We start from the raw sequence: 15,256 nt of genomic DNA, 5'->3' as shown, positions 1-15,256 counted from the left end.
ACGGCGGTACTACAACTTCCGTGTCCGTCACTTGATGCGAAAAAGACATTTTACCATAGACTTACATTGGGAAAGAGACGTCTGTAACTCAGCAGATTATTAGTTTTTTTTAGGTAAATCAACTTCCCAGTATGAACACTTGAATAGCCCTTATTTACGGCACCCTTTAGCAACGGTATGAAACACAACAGGGGTTCCTTTAACTATAATGTAAACCCATCTGTGGCAACAGTAAACACTCTAAGAAAGTGCGCCGGGAGTGTGGTGACATAGTTTAAAGAGTGAAAGAGACACACAGGGCGGCAAGAGGGGAGGTGGATTGGTCCAACAAACACAACGCCTTCATCTAGGAGACCGCTGTTCCTGTCTCATGTGCGTCACGTTACAATCAGCTGTTCGTTCATGTCATGTGTTCACAACATTCAGTGTCATTTTCACTGTACAAACGTTTAGTAGTAGTCTTTAACCTAACTATTATTGCATCAGACTCAGTGTGCAAGGTTTCTTTGCGTAATGTTTTCTATTGGATAAAGGATAAAAAAACAACAACATATGAAATATACAGACCTGGTGTGCAAAGATCTTTAGGCTGTGTCGTCACTGCCAAGATGTCTACGGCCGGAGCCGCCCACTTTGAGCTTCACAACGGCTCTTCAGAAACCTGTTGGTGACGTCTTGGAGACTACGTCCATATTTTATATAGTCTGTGGTTGAGTTGTACATAAACAACATGTGGCGGTTTTTACTAAGATATTTGTTTATGCTCCACATTGACATTTCCACCTGCGAGCAACAATATTTCACTTGTTAAAATACCATTTAACAGTCAAACACACACTTGTACGTGACAGTATGTAGTCAGCTGGGAGGACAGTATTGTGCAAATGAGAGCTTTTCAGAGAGACTGTATTCTGTCAGTGCTCCAGCACTCGTCTGTCATTCAGCATTAATCATTTTTATTCTTCACACAAAGTCAGCTGGTTTGGTCTCAGACGACCGTCAGGCCACAACACAATAAATACGGTTTGAAGGCCCGTGTGAACCCGTCCTGTTTTGTTCTTTTGTGGTTTATGAGGGCAAGTTTCAAAGCTGGCTAAAAGGATTACAGCCAGCCAGGAAACTGACATACGGTATTTTCATTTACATGGAAGCTGTCCAACAGCCCTGACAAACAGGGCTCTCCAACCTTTTTTCTTCTGAGAGCTAATTTGACAAAATGAAAGTGTCCGAGAGCGACTCATAGCCCCAAGTTATACATCGCCAATAGCAAACATAACTTCTGTTTTACTTTTATGGTTCTTTAATAACGTTTCAGCCACCACAGTCATCGCCTCTATTATAATCCCGCCATAGATGCTTCGTTAGGATGTGCATCACTAAACAAAGCTTCTATATTGCTGCGTTGGAACTTCTTCATCAGTTTTGGTAAACCAGCATTGTGTGGGACCCGTGGATATTAGTATGAAATTTCATGGCATTTTATCCAAAAGTTGTTGAGATATTTCAGTAAAAGCCAAAAAATGTCAACCTGTTAGTGGCACTGGATGAAAAGTCAGAATCTATTTGATTCGTGTACGTAGACGCAAATTTCCCTTTTTTTTCTCGTGACGCTGTAATGGAAAATTACATGTATGTAGTAGAATGATGTACAGTATGTCTCTTTGTGCAACAGTGGAAAGTTACTGTCTACTCTGTCTGCATGTCTCATGTAGTGGGAAAGTACTGAGTGTTGACGTTCTACTGGGACACTGTGTAAAAACAACTCCTTTTCCCACACTCCCCGTTGTAGACTTCTATATAGTCACATTGTAATATTCTCCTGCAGTGCACTCTTCTGCAGACTCTGTGTGACTCTGTATAACCACTGCCTCTTCTTGCAAGAATAAAATACGACAAAGACATTTCATCTGTTTGAGATCTTTATTTCAACGTTCATTAGGACTCATCTAGGGAAATTTACAGAATTTCCATTTCAACGCTCAGCACGACTTTCAACGACGTATTTTTCGTGCTTTTTCCTACGAATGTCCAGCAACACGTGATGCATGTGTCAATTTCCACTCCAGTCTTTTCAAAATAAAACTATTTAGTTAGGTTTAGGAAAAGATCGTGGTTTGGGTTAAAATAACTATGGAAGTGCTGTAACTTAAGTACGGAAGTTACATGACAAATAACTCAACTTTGACTTCTGGTTTCACACAAGATGTAAGTGTGGCTCCGTCTACTTCTTGAAAATGCCCACTTCAGCTACAGAGTCCAAGCATGTAGTTGACGCGTGTTTCAATAAAACTCCGTAGTCCATGTTCTTCGTTTCAACCGTTTACTGAAAATCTTTCTTAAGTCTTCAAATATAAAAAAATGGTAACAAAATATCAAAAACATAAGCAGTGAACAAGCAAGAACAGGTTTATTAAGCACGGTCAAAGACTAGTGTGTTCTCAAGGCTCCGTAGCTTCTGCTGAATCATTTTTACGAGCACATGCAGCACAATTTAGCTTTTACCCAATCAGAAGACGGGGATGGCTGCTGACACAATTGGTCCTGATTGAGCACACTGCAATGAAACCACAGAGCCACCTATCTCAAGCAAATAAAACAAAATGTAAATTAACCACAGTTATCGCAATACTGTACAAATGGCTCTAAAAGTCCTGTGTTTTTTCACCCACTCGTCCACCCCAGCCTCCTCCCTATGTGGCGTTCGCCGCTCTCTATACACAATTACGTGGATTACATATGAATGGATTTCGTGCTGATCATCACGAAAATGATGTAAAAGTCTATGTATTGTCTATGTACATGAATCATACATAACGTTTTGTAACTATTTCACGAACTGCTGTGTGACTGCGCTGAATGTTCATATTCTTTGAACCTTTAGCGAGCCACTCAGAAACGGGTAGCGAGCTTCTTGTTGGAGACTCCTGATCTACGGTGACATGAAAGTAACACAGTGTGAATTTTTAAAATATACAAACAAACAAAACTACTCAGCTGGAGAGCTAAACATTTCTGAAGCCACGATGTTGCATGTAAATATTGTGCACTTAGGAAACTGTTTGAGAAGCTGACCTTTATGAAAGTTTTGCTCCCCACTGCTGCACACATTAAACCGCAGCTTGTTTTAAGTATACTTCATTCACGGTGCTCTCTTGCTCTACTTCACCACAAACTGTGACAAAGGAAAGCGAAGCATCCAGCTGTGACAAAAGCCCCGCTTATTCCAAATAATTAAAAAAAAGAAATGCTCAGCAGATCTGGCCCGCCGACACATGTGGCCTGCAGCCAGCAGATATACTGTACGTGCTTTCATTTGTCCCGGAAGTCTTAATCCGCAGAGCCATAAAAGGCCGAAGAAGAGCTCATTTAAAGGTCTTTTGGCTTTGGGGACGAAGATAGGAGACAAACAGCAGTGTGATGTTTCCCTCCGTCAATGCCTGAAGCAATTTAGCCTGCAATAAAAACAAGTCAATAGTGAATGAAGAGTGTCTTCACTGGGGAATTCTGCTTAGCTCGAGCTTCTCTTTGTTGTTGCCTGTTGTAGAAAAGAATCAGTTTGGCATCATATTCAATAAGTCATCATATTCCTCGCACCGATGAGCACATTATGTATATAAGTCTATATTCCTGTTAATGATAATACCGAGTGGATTATATAAGAGACTCAGTGCTCTCATATGAAATACTTTACAGCGTTTGTATCTAGCCTGTCAATCGATTAAAATAGTTCATCTTGATTAATCTCACAGTTTTTATCTGTTCAAAATGTACCTTAAAGGGAGATTTGTCAAGTATTTAATCCTCTTATCAACATGGGAGTGGGCAAATATGCTGCTTTATGTAAATGTATGTATATATTTATTATATGAAATCAATTAACAACACAAAACAATGACAGATATTGATCCAGAAACCCTCACAGGTACTGCATTTAGCATAAAACAATATGCTCCAATCATAACATGGTAAACTGCAGCCCAACAGGCAACAACAGCTGTCAGTGTGTCAGTGTGCTGACTTGACTATGACTTGCCCCAAACTGCATGTGATTATCATAAAGTGGGCATTTCTGTAAAGGGGAGACTCGTGGGTACCCATAGAACCCATTTACATTCACACATCTGGAGGTCAAAGGGACCCCTTTGAAAATGGCCATGCTTCACCATAATGTAGCGTAACTTCGTAGCAAGCACATGGTAAATCACAAGTGGCGTTAATGCGTAAAAGAACTTAGTGGCGTTAAAACGAATTTGTGTTAATGCGTTTTATACTGTATATATAATTGATTAATGCATTTATATTTTATCAACATATTCTTTCAACACTAATGTCTGCTCAGCTGTATTGTTTTTACCAGTGAAGTCTCCGTCCACAGTATTTTATTTTACAAATGTAATGTCACTTTGAGACGAAAGCCATCTAAAGTCTAAATCTGTGAAACTAAACAGACTCTTTCCCGTATATATTTCCAGTCTTTTGACTCCATGCAGACCCGGAGGCTCACCTGAGCTCTGTTTATTGTTGCCAGCCTGTTGAAAGCATCAATGAGCTCCTGTGTTTGTTCTAACAGCTCTGTTTAGGCAGCTGAGACAGGCTTGTTGTTGTTTCCTGGCTACATCCAGGTAATGTGATCTACCTGCAAGGATATTGTGCCAAACTAGATGTGATTAAAAGATGGTAAACTAGTGGCCCGTATGAGCAACATAAACAAGTAAGATTCATCATCGTCACCTGCATATCACTTAGGCAGCCTTTAGATTAATAGATCAATATCATTCCTACATGTTTAGTTAGAATTGTATCACCAATGGTATTGTTTTCACTTTGTGAGTCTGTGTGTAAGTCATCATGACAAAGACACTTGCTGTAGCGGGAACAACCAAGGAGGCGTTTTTGAGTGCTTTGCCAGGTGTTTATATTTCTGTTTGTGGACAGATTTTGTCACCGTGATAGCGTCACGGTCACGACACTTTACAGGTGAGATCGAAATGAAGGCCGAGTCCGATCAAGGGCACCGGATGTAGGAGGGTAGGAAGAGGGAAGGGCCACTTTATGCCCGATTTGGCGTCGCGGCTGGTGTGATGCCATCGCAAGATGGTCTCTCTAGTATTATATATTGGATTATTATTACTGATGCTTTAACACATGCCAGCATTTTAATCAATTTGAATGTTTACTTATTTAATCTGGTGCTGAGAAATGAAGCCAACGCTGAAGTGCAGTTCCTCAAATGTCCACTTGAGGCTCTAAAAGCGAGTCAATCCTCATAGACCTTCATGTTAAAATGCCCAACTTTACAGCAGAATAAACATTTTATAGTTTACAGCCTGGTACACAAAATAGTTTTGGTCTCTATAGCTAATATCTTCGTTCATGACAACTGTACGGGGGTGAATCTTTATATAACTCATTCGTTTGAATTATATTAAGGCTTAAAGGTAGGTATAATTAAGGGCGTGGCTGCTTTGAGTGACAGGTGGGTGTCGTATGAGGTCGCTAGCTGCTAACTGTCAGAGCCACCCACTTTGAGCTTCACAATGGCTCTTCAGACACCTAATGGTGACGTCCAAATGGTTTTACAGCTGGTAGAGGTGGAGCACATTTTAACTATTTTATGTACTGTTAGATAGTTTATTCTATAGCACAGTATCATATTTTAAGATTTAACCACATGTTTTGTTCATAAAATCTTAATCTGTAAAGTATCTACAATCAGATAAATGTAGTGGAGTAAAGAAATACAATATTTCCCTCTGAAATCTGGTGGAGTAGTGGTAGAAAGTAGCATAAAAGTACAGTATTTTAAATATATTTTCCACCACTTGCTATTAGCTTGAACCGGAGTGGGTGTTTCTGCTCGCCTGAAATGTTCAAAAACAATATTTATTTTCCATTTTTAATAGCACAACTTTATTACATTAGAGACGATCAGAGGGATCGGCTGAAACCATCAACATCTCCACATTAGAGACGATCAGTAGCTGCTGCACCCAGCTGATTATACATTAAACCACCTCATGCTATTTTATACTCTATACTTATATGTATAGGTGGAACATAACTCCAAAAGGCAATGTCTTTTAAAACGGAGCGGGTGGATAATAACGTTGACACAATGCTGATCACTTTTTAGGATGGATATTGATCATCGAAGGTTCCAGACAGAGATCCCATCTTTACGTTTCCCAAGAGATATACAGATGTATGGAGCAATTACTGGTACAGACCTTCCATTAACACACACAGATAGATAGAGAGAGAGTCATTTATCGCGCACCCAGAGGTGATGTTACGAGGGTCAGCAGTTAACCTTTAACCCTGTGATGAAATGGAGCTGTAAAACTGATGCTCCCTGCTGTTGCCCTCCAGTCTGCGTGTTTTACCTCACATTTATTATTGATTAGAGATTTGGTAAATCCCAAAACATGTGCTGTACACTCATTTAAACAACCTGATGATGAAGGAAAAACAGTGAGAGCCAAAGCTGTGAGAATATTGGATGTTGTATTGTACAGTATGTTAGTCTGAAAGCAGTGGTTTTGTTGGATATTAAATTAGTTCATAGTTGCGTTATTGTCCCTTTTACTGGGAATCATTCAATAAAAATAATGTTTGTTAGCAAACAGTTGTCTTTTTATTTACACATCCAGCAGTTACAGAGCAACATTTTTATTCATTTAGAGTTGTGTTTGTGTCACCTGATGAATGTGAGTCCAATAGTCTCTCTCTTTTTGCTCTGTTTTTGGTCTACACCACCTCCTGAGGGAAATATCTGTCTCTTTAGCTTCTAAATGCTCCACTATGTTCACCAGATAGTCTCTAAATGTGGCTGTTTTGACACCAGAAGAGTGTGGAGCGCTGTTTCGTTTATTGCATTTGAACAGTATCCAATGTTCAGCAGGTTAAGTCTTTGAAAATGAAATGTCAAATGCCGTTTTACTTTTCACATTGTTATTGTTCAGTTGAATTTTTACTCAAATAACATACATATGTTGAAAATGAATAATGCTATTGTGAAATTACATTTTCATTTTCAAGTTTGCATTCTCATTTTAATAAAGTCCCCTATGGACTTCCATACTTTTGATTCATTGTTAATACAGGAATATTGATTGAAGTTACTTGGAGAAAGCTTAAGAGAATTGGATTTATAGAAAATCGTTTTCTTTCTTTTGTCTTCTGCTATTTGGTGCACAACTGATTTGAGATTTTTGACATACATTTAAAGGTGCAGTGTGTAGGATCTGGCGGTGAGTTTGCAGATTACAACCAACTGAAGCCTCCTCCTCGTGCCAAGAGCTACGGTGGCCGACGTTAAAACAACCCTCTCTAGAGCCAGCTGTTGTAATAGTAGCGTATGTCATTTGGAGCAAAGGTGGGAAGTGAGTGGTGAAGCAAGAGAGAGAAAGAGCGGCGGCAACGGGAGCGAGTAACGCTATCAACACTGGCCCAAGCCGTTCTGGGCTACTGTAGAAACATGGCGGAGCAACATGGCGGATTCTGTGAAGTATAGTTTCAGGTGATTATACACTAAAGAAAACATACTTATTAATATTATATTCCATTTCTGCAAGTAGATCCACCTAAATTGTTACACATTGGTCCTTTAATATCACCTGAAACTATGTGCACGTATAAACAATGTTATGTTTTCTTTTGGCTCATCGGATTATGTCTTGACGCATCGATGTTTGACTGTTTCATTGTTTAGGATCCCATGTAATGTTCAGTGCATGTGATGATTTCATTACACTGAGGTACCAATTACCACACATTGTGATAAGGTTCTCCGTTAGTTAATTAGTGACGCTCCACTGCACCAAACTAATTATTTTTACTCAACACATCAAAACACTGAGAGAGACACTATATTGTTATATTTCTCCCCGGTGAGTTGTTCATACTATGGATCCCGTTCGATGGGGGTGAACGGTGGAGGATGAATCATACAGACTGAAGGTAACAAACGTTTACATGTAAAGTATAGACAACTCTAATGGTGTTATCCTCTTTTATGGCTTTTATCGCCCAACACTGGATAATGAAGCACGATTGACTAAAACATTTGTTTTCTCTCATGACGTTTGTATATTCTTATAAAATGAAAGTGTTGCTCATCATATCTAAAGCCATAATCAAACTGCACAAATGTTATAGCCTATATTTAACTGATTAATCTGGCAGATACTAACCTTTAAGTTAAAATCAGGTATGGGCCGGGTGACCTGTTATTGTTGCCCATTACTTGCTTTATGGTTGTCGGTTTGTAAAACCAAAGCATTAGTCTCAGTGGAGAGTTTCACTGTTTCACTGTTCAGCGTAAGGGTCAGGGCTTCTTCAACCAAAAATACATGAATAGATAAGTAAATAAATTGAAAATTCGTGCGGTGGTGGATGGGTCAAACAAACACAAGACTTTCAACCAGGAGACCGCTGTTCTCGTCCCGTGTGAAACTAAAAGTTGACTTCTTTTGTCACATCAGTCTTTAGTCACGTGACTCGCTAGTTAGTGAAGTTAACGTCAACCACATCCACTACCGTTTCCTAACCCTAACTAAGTTGTTGTGTTTCCTAAACCTAACTTCCTGTGAAAACGGAAGTTTATTTTGAAAGGACACTATGCATGTAACAAGTGTATGTTGACACCCCGTCCCTGGTCCGTCCAAAAGTAACGCAATAGGGGTACCCCGTGCGTCGGTGGTATATAGCGCTCCGCGTGTCCATCCTTCTGTCCATCCGTTTCGTTTCTGGAGCTCGGAAACTATTTAACTTAGGAATTTCAAATGTGGTATGATGGTTGACAGTGTGGTTTAGTTGTGCCTTTTGGGGGTTAGAAATGCAGGGTGCCCAAAATGTTTGAAATTTTGGCCAAAAATTGTGACGTTTTTCGATTTCAATTTCGTTTCCGGAGCAGAACTCGGAAACTATTTAACTTAGGTACTTCAAATTTGGTATGAAATTTTGGGCATCCTAGACTTGAGGAAGGTGAGCTAGTAACAAGCTACATTGTGCTCAATAGACTAATTCCATTAGTTCCTAAAGGGCAAGACCTTTGGCCATACTTTAGTAGGGGTCATGCCGTGAAAAATTAAAACAAAAAAAACAAGATAAACAGGAAGGCACTCCAACAACTTAGACCAAGTGGCAACAAGGAAGGAAATATTAAAAAAAGCCTATATTACAGTGATTAAAATATTTAGTTTTGCTTTACCTGGATTTTAAAATACAGACTACTCCGCTGTCTCTACATTTCTTCAGATGAATAGAAGAGTCAGTTAATTTAACGCTGAACCTTAAAATGTGTGAGATTTCGGCCTGCTGTGTTTATAAATCACATTAACGCTGCAGACATTGTGAAAAACTAACAGCGACTCCATTCAGATTCTGCGAGCTCTAAAGCTTATGAAAAGGATCCATCATGCATATCTCAGGGCTAAACATGTAATTGGGTTCTGTGTTCTCAATATGAATGGTTCCAGTGTTGAGCTAACACAGTGGTGTAAATGGAAATCCATTAGATTGACATGTAATTCAAATATAACTCAAGGCAACCTTTCATTTTTAGATCTTAACCAACACATTGTGATTGCGTGTGTGTGTTTATAGATGGACGAACACACTGCATCCGAGCTGTGAACAAGAATAAAGATGCAATTACTCCCGAGTTCCCAAGTGAGCTGCTCACGGTGCAAATAATTTTAATGGGATGCCGATAACCTGCAGGGAAGGAAAAACACAATCTGTGTCAGCTAGCAGCAGAACTGATGTTAATGAGATTCATCTGGACTAGATTACCTAACGGAGCTACTTTCTACCAAAGACGTACTTCCAATGGAAACAGTTGATAGAGAGGTCTCAAGTAATGGGGACATTGTTTCTGGAAAGACATGCTGCTGTTTCAAACATGTAATTTTCTCAGTGCTGTGAGCGCCAGTAAACACAACACTCCATTCACATCCTGGAAATTTTACTCAATTTTTTAAGTCAGTAATGGGAAGCTTTTTAACGTATGATTTTTGGAAGATATGGGCAGTATCCACACCAGTGGGCAAACTCTGAGTCTGAAAAGTGAAGCCAATGCTGAAGAAAATGAGCCTACTTCTCTCTTGATTTATTACCTCAGTAAACATTGTAAACATGAGTTTATGGTCTCAATAGCTAGTTTCAAGTCTTCTTCAATACAGCATGATGTTCATTTCGTAAATGATGGTCCCATTTAGAGTCAGATAGACCATAAAGCAGGGGATGCTTTAGGGCGGGGCTACCTTGTGATTGACAGGTCGCTATCACGGCGTTGGACGGTCGAGTTGGAGAGAGTTTAGATGGGAATAAACTCCAAACTCCATGTACTGATAAAAATACAAATGTGAGCTACAACTTTAACCTTAATGTGGGTTAAAGAAACCCAACTTACATGAGTGTGAGTGAGATGAGTCACTGAAGCCCAGTTTGTAGATGCCCACACAGACCTGAGAAAAGGTCTAATCAGGTTCAATGAGTGGAAACACCTGTGTGGGTGAACCAAAGCTGTGTTGAGTGAGTCTTTAAAGCAAGTATTTAAAAGCAGCCTGCAACCTGTTTAATGCCTCTGTCTCTGCTCCTGAGACAGTCAGTTCATGGCACAAAATGCTCTTTACTTCACTCATAAGACAAATTATTTGTAGGTGTTTTTAAGAAGATGATTTGGGGTTTTAAACATGTCTGCAGACAGAAAAACACCGTAGCACTATCACCATTGTCATTGTCAGAATCTCCCTGTATCTATTCATCCTTATTGGACTGTCGTGGTTGCAAACCTGTCTTATGTTCTCAACATATCAGACTGATGTTATGATAAACTGCCCGGCTTCTCCTCCACACATCTTTTCTCCTGCCAATATCCAAATGCAGCTTTTCTCCTGTCCTTTCTGTATGAACTGACTTCACTTGAATCTCTTTTTGTCAATCATCTCCTCGGTTCTCGAGCTTTACTCCACTCTCAGCTCGGGCTACACCATTTATCTTTTTTTTTTTTTTAAATCATCATTGCGATGTCAACTTGTGCGATAAACACATCGTGAAAGACTGTGATGTTGCACACAGATTTTCTTTAGTTTGTTGAAAGTAGAACACTGCACTTTAAAATGTAACTATCATTCTTTTTTTTTTACTGGTGCTCTTTGTTTCAAGTGCTCAATTTGTTCAATAAAAGAGATTGGAAATGATATAATTTCATTTTTCTTTTATCTTCAACAAGCAATTTGTTGTTTTTGAACACTGAAAGCAGCAGAAAGGCAGAACTGAGTCCACTTTAATATCTGTTTATTTATCACAAGTAATATCATTATCACAATATTCAACAAAGTAATAACATACTTTCCTCATATCGTGCAGCTCTGCTCTCAGCTAGATTAGACTGTGATGAACATCCGATGTAGGAGCATTTCTTGCATTACCACACTGCGACTATTTAGAAATAAGGTTTCCCAAGCAAAACATCTTCCTCTACTAGTGCTGTAGGTGCAGACTGTTCTCCTGGCTTTTCTGCAAACATGCTAATTAACTAAGTTCATTCTTTTCACCAGCCAGATAAGATACCAAACTACATGTAAATAAAATGCAACTGTGTGCAAAACAAGAATTCCTCTCTATGGAGTGGTAGAATCCATGTTGTGCCATTGTGGTCATCACCAGAAGATGGCGTTGTTTCTTTACAAATATCCACTGAAACCAGTGTTATGTCCTCTGTGTGGAGGCTCAGTCTGGTCCTGCTGGTTCTTCCTCTATAGTCATCTAGTCAGAGGTTGACTGTCACCTGGCCGTCGGGTAGAGAGAGGAAACCAGGACAGAAAACGTGCAGATTCTGGACAAAACAGTTTTTTGCATCAGTCAAACTCTTCAGCAGGTGATTTCACTTATTAGTTCCTCCTCTGAAATCACATGATGTAGTGTTTGAAATAAATCCTGCAGCTTCTCAGCTGTGAGTAGCACACTGTTTGCTCTTTTGTTGTAGATTTTGAATCATACGTCAATCCTTAAAGTCCTAATCTGTCATTTTACGTTCTCTTGTGTCCGCATAAGAGATCTAAAATGATGTAGTGCATGGAGACGTTTCTCTCAGCTTCTCACACAATGTCAACCAAAATTATAAAGTAGCGTAAAATTTAACAATTTGTAAAACATGACAGATAAAAATAATATAAAAGAAAATCAATGCAGGGTCCATATTGTACGAGTTAACGCTGCCTGTTTTATTTCTGATGATATCAACAACTTGAGGAAGAAGCATCAATTTGAGAAAATCTCGAACTTTGAATCAAACGTGATCTTCGACATCTGAAGATGATCAATTTCTTTCTGAGTACTTTTAGGACTTCTCGTCCATGTTAAAAGATCACAAAAACATCTACAAGTTGCCTCTGTAATCATATTACAGTTTGTCTCAATTGTTTACACACATTTTCTAGAGCATTCCTCATATTGTTGAACTGGAGTCTTTGGTGGAGGTGGAGGTGGAGGTGTCGGAGAGGAGGATGCTGAGGAAACTACTCAGTATTAGTGACAACACCTCTCATCCTCTGCACGCCACACTGGAGTCGAACCAGAGCACCTTCAGCCGTAGACTGAGACCACCGAGGTGCACCACACAACGCCACAGGAGGTCTTTCCTACATCTCATCTCATCTCATCTCATCTCATCTCATCTCAAAATGGCATATTGTGTTCAAATGACACAAACACACCAAGGAATCTCACCTCAATAAGCTTTATAAGCAAATACAAAAGTCATATAGTCAACAAAAGTAAAGCAGACATACTTTTACTGATGATACCAACTAGTTGAGGAAGAAGCAACAATTTGAATTTGATAATCTCACCACTAGATCTATTCTGTCGCTGTTCTGGAGCTTTCTATCATATCAGATGATCTTCATCCGCAGACGGAGTTGGTCCAGATGTTATGGGATTACAGATGTTAATTTTTTTCTGAATTCTTTAAGGACTTTTGGCCATGAAAAAAAGATCAGAAATCTACTGTTCAGTGACAGCTGAGTGAACTCTTCCTCCAGATGAAGATCTGAATAACAGACGGTAGCGTACGTTGAACACAGTGATGACTGACGAGAAAAATGGAGGTTTTTCAAAATGTACAATTTGAATTGTCAAATAAATGCCAAAGTTAATGTCATGAAGACTGTATGATGGCAGCCATTATATAAAAAGAAAAGTGGCAAATCTGTTTCTGAATGTTAAGAAAGTACAGCTTGACATTTTATAAAAGAACTGAGGCGTTCATCATCACTTCCTGCAGTCTGAATAATAAAATGTCCTTTTCATTATTAATGTGTCAGTTGTTAAATGTTAACAGTTTGATTTTGCAACTACAGTATGTATTTTATGAGCGTATTTTTCCTTGTTCTATGTTTCTCCTTATTTTGTTCCTGCTGAAACAGTCGGTGAACAACCGGAGATTAAAGCTGGTCACTATTGACCTTTGGGCCGGCAGTAATTTGCCAAACGGAGACATTACTCTAGCTTGTCAAACAGAAAGACATTACAGCAAAGATAGAAAACCGCAGTGACTAATGTGAGTCATTACGACAACTCTAACAACAGCTTCTCTCCACCATTAATTATTTAGGAACTCTTTAACTAGATTTGGATGCTGCATGGACAGCAGCTTTTTTTCTGCTTTTATGTGTTTAAGATGAGGAAGATAAAAAAACGTCAAAGCTAACGTGGGAAAGCTGTCGGCATTGAATCAAAAATACGTTTCATATCAGTCTCGTATCACACTTGCAAAAATGCACAATGCCAAGTGGTCAACGTTAACGATTGGTTAGGTTTAGGCAACAAAACTACATGGTTAAGGTTAAAAAACTTCATGGTTTGTGTTCAAATAATAACGTAACAACCATAAATAAATAACCTTAAGGTGTTGGATGGGGTTGAGGTCAGAGCTCTGTACAGGCAGCCGATTAGACTGTTGTCAGGCTATTAAATAGGCAATATCAGTTGCTATAAGTCACATAGATGTGGGTCAGTAGGGACCTACTACACCCACTAGTAGGTTCTATCATCTATTCTAGATCACCGAAACAAGATATAAAGAACATGTAATAATTATGACAGGAAACCAACAATGTGTAGTTGTCTTTGTGTTTGAAGTTATTTTAACCCAAAACAAAATGTTTTTCCCTATACTTAACTGTTTTTATGTTGCCTAAACCTAAAGAAGTTGTAGTTTTGTTGCAAAGAAGTTGTAGTTTTGTTACCTAAACCTAAATAAGTTGTAGATTTGTTGCCTGAACCTAAAGATGTTGCAGTTTTTTGCCTAAACCTAAAGAAGTTGTAGTTTGTTTTGCCTAAACCTACAGAGGTTGTTATTTGTTGCCTAAACCTAAAGACGTTATGGTTTTGTTGCCTAAACCTAAAAACCTAAAGAAGTTGTAGTTTTGTTGCCTAAACCTAAAGAAGTTGTAGTTTTGTTGCCTAAATCTAATGAAGTTGTAGTTTTATTGCCTAAACCTAAAGAAGCCTCTGTGTTTGTGTTCAAAACGTGACGTTTCATTCAGTTTTACATGTTATAACATGTTACTTTTAAGTTTCACTTTCACTTTTACAACATAGTAGGTATAGTAGACCCCTATCGACCCACATCTATGGTGCTTATAGCGATTGATAACGCCTATTTAATGGCCTGAATCGGGTGGTACAGGCCAGACAAGTTCCTCCACAGCAAACTGGGATAAACATTTCTTTATGGAGCCTTTTGCACGGAGGCATGTTGAAACAGGAAAGGGTCTTCTCAAAACTGTTGCCACAAAAGTTGGCAGCATACGGTTGTCGTCCCCTGTGTTGCTCAAATCTAAAATATGCCTCTTTTTTTGTGGTGGCTGCAGCAATAACGCTGTGTTCAAATGTTATCAGTGATTTTATGTTCCGAATTGGTCACTATGACTACCCTTTGAAAACGTAATTGGACAAACATACAGAATGGCAACGCAACGTGAATGTTTGGCTCACAGCCGGCTGAGTTGTCCTGATTTCGGCAGATGGTCGGCACTCTTGGAGGTGCTATGACACCGCATTAGCCGGCACTGGACCAAAGATTTGCTTTTCATTTAAAACTTACTGAATGTAATTAAAAAAAGCAACAGGAACAACGTGTGTTCCTATAAATATGGACAAAAACCACACAAAGATCATCAGATTGTTGAACCAAATCATCAGAAAAATACAAAAACACATGTTTGTGGCGCTGGTCTCTTTATGG

This window comes from Sebastes fasciatus, chromosome 2 (genome assembly GCF_043250625.1).
Source record: "Sebastes fasciatus isolate fSebFas1 chromosome 2, fSebFas1.pri, whole genome shotgun sequence".
In the NCBI taxonomy this organism is placed as follows: domain Eukaryota; kingdom Metazoa; phylum Chordata; class Actinopteri; order Perciformes; family Sebastidae; genus Sebastes; species Sebastes fasciatus.
Note: the sequence above shows the minus strand (reverse complement) of the source record.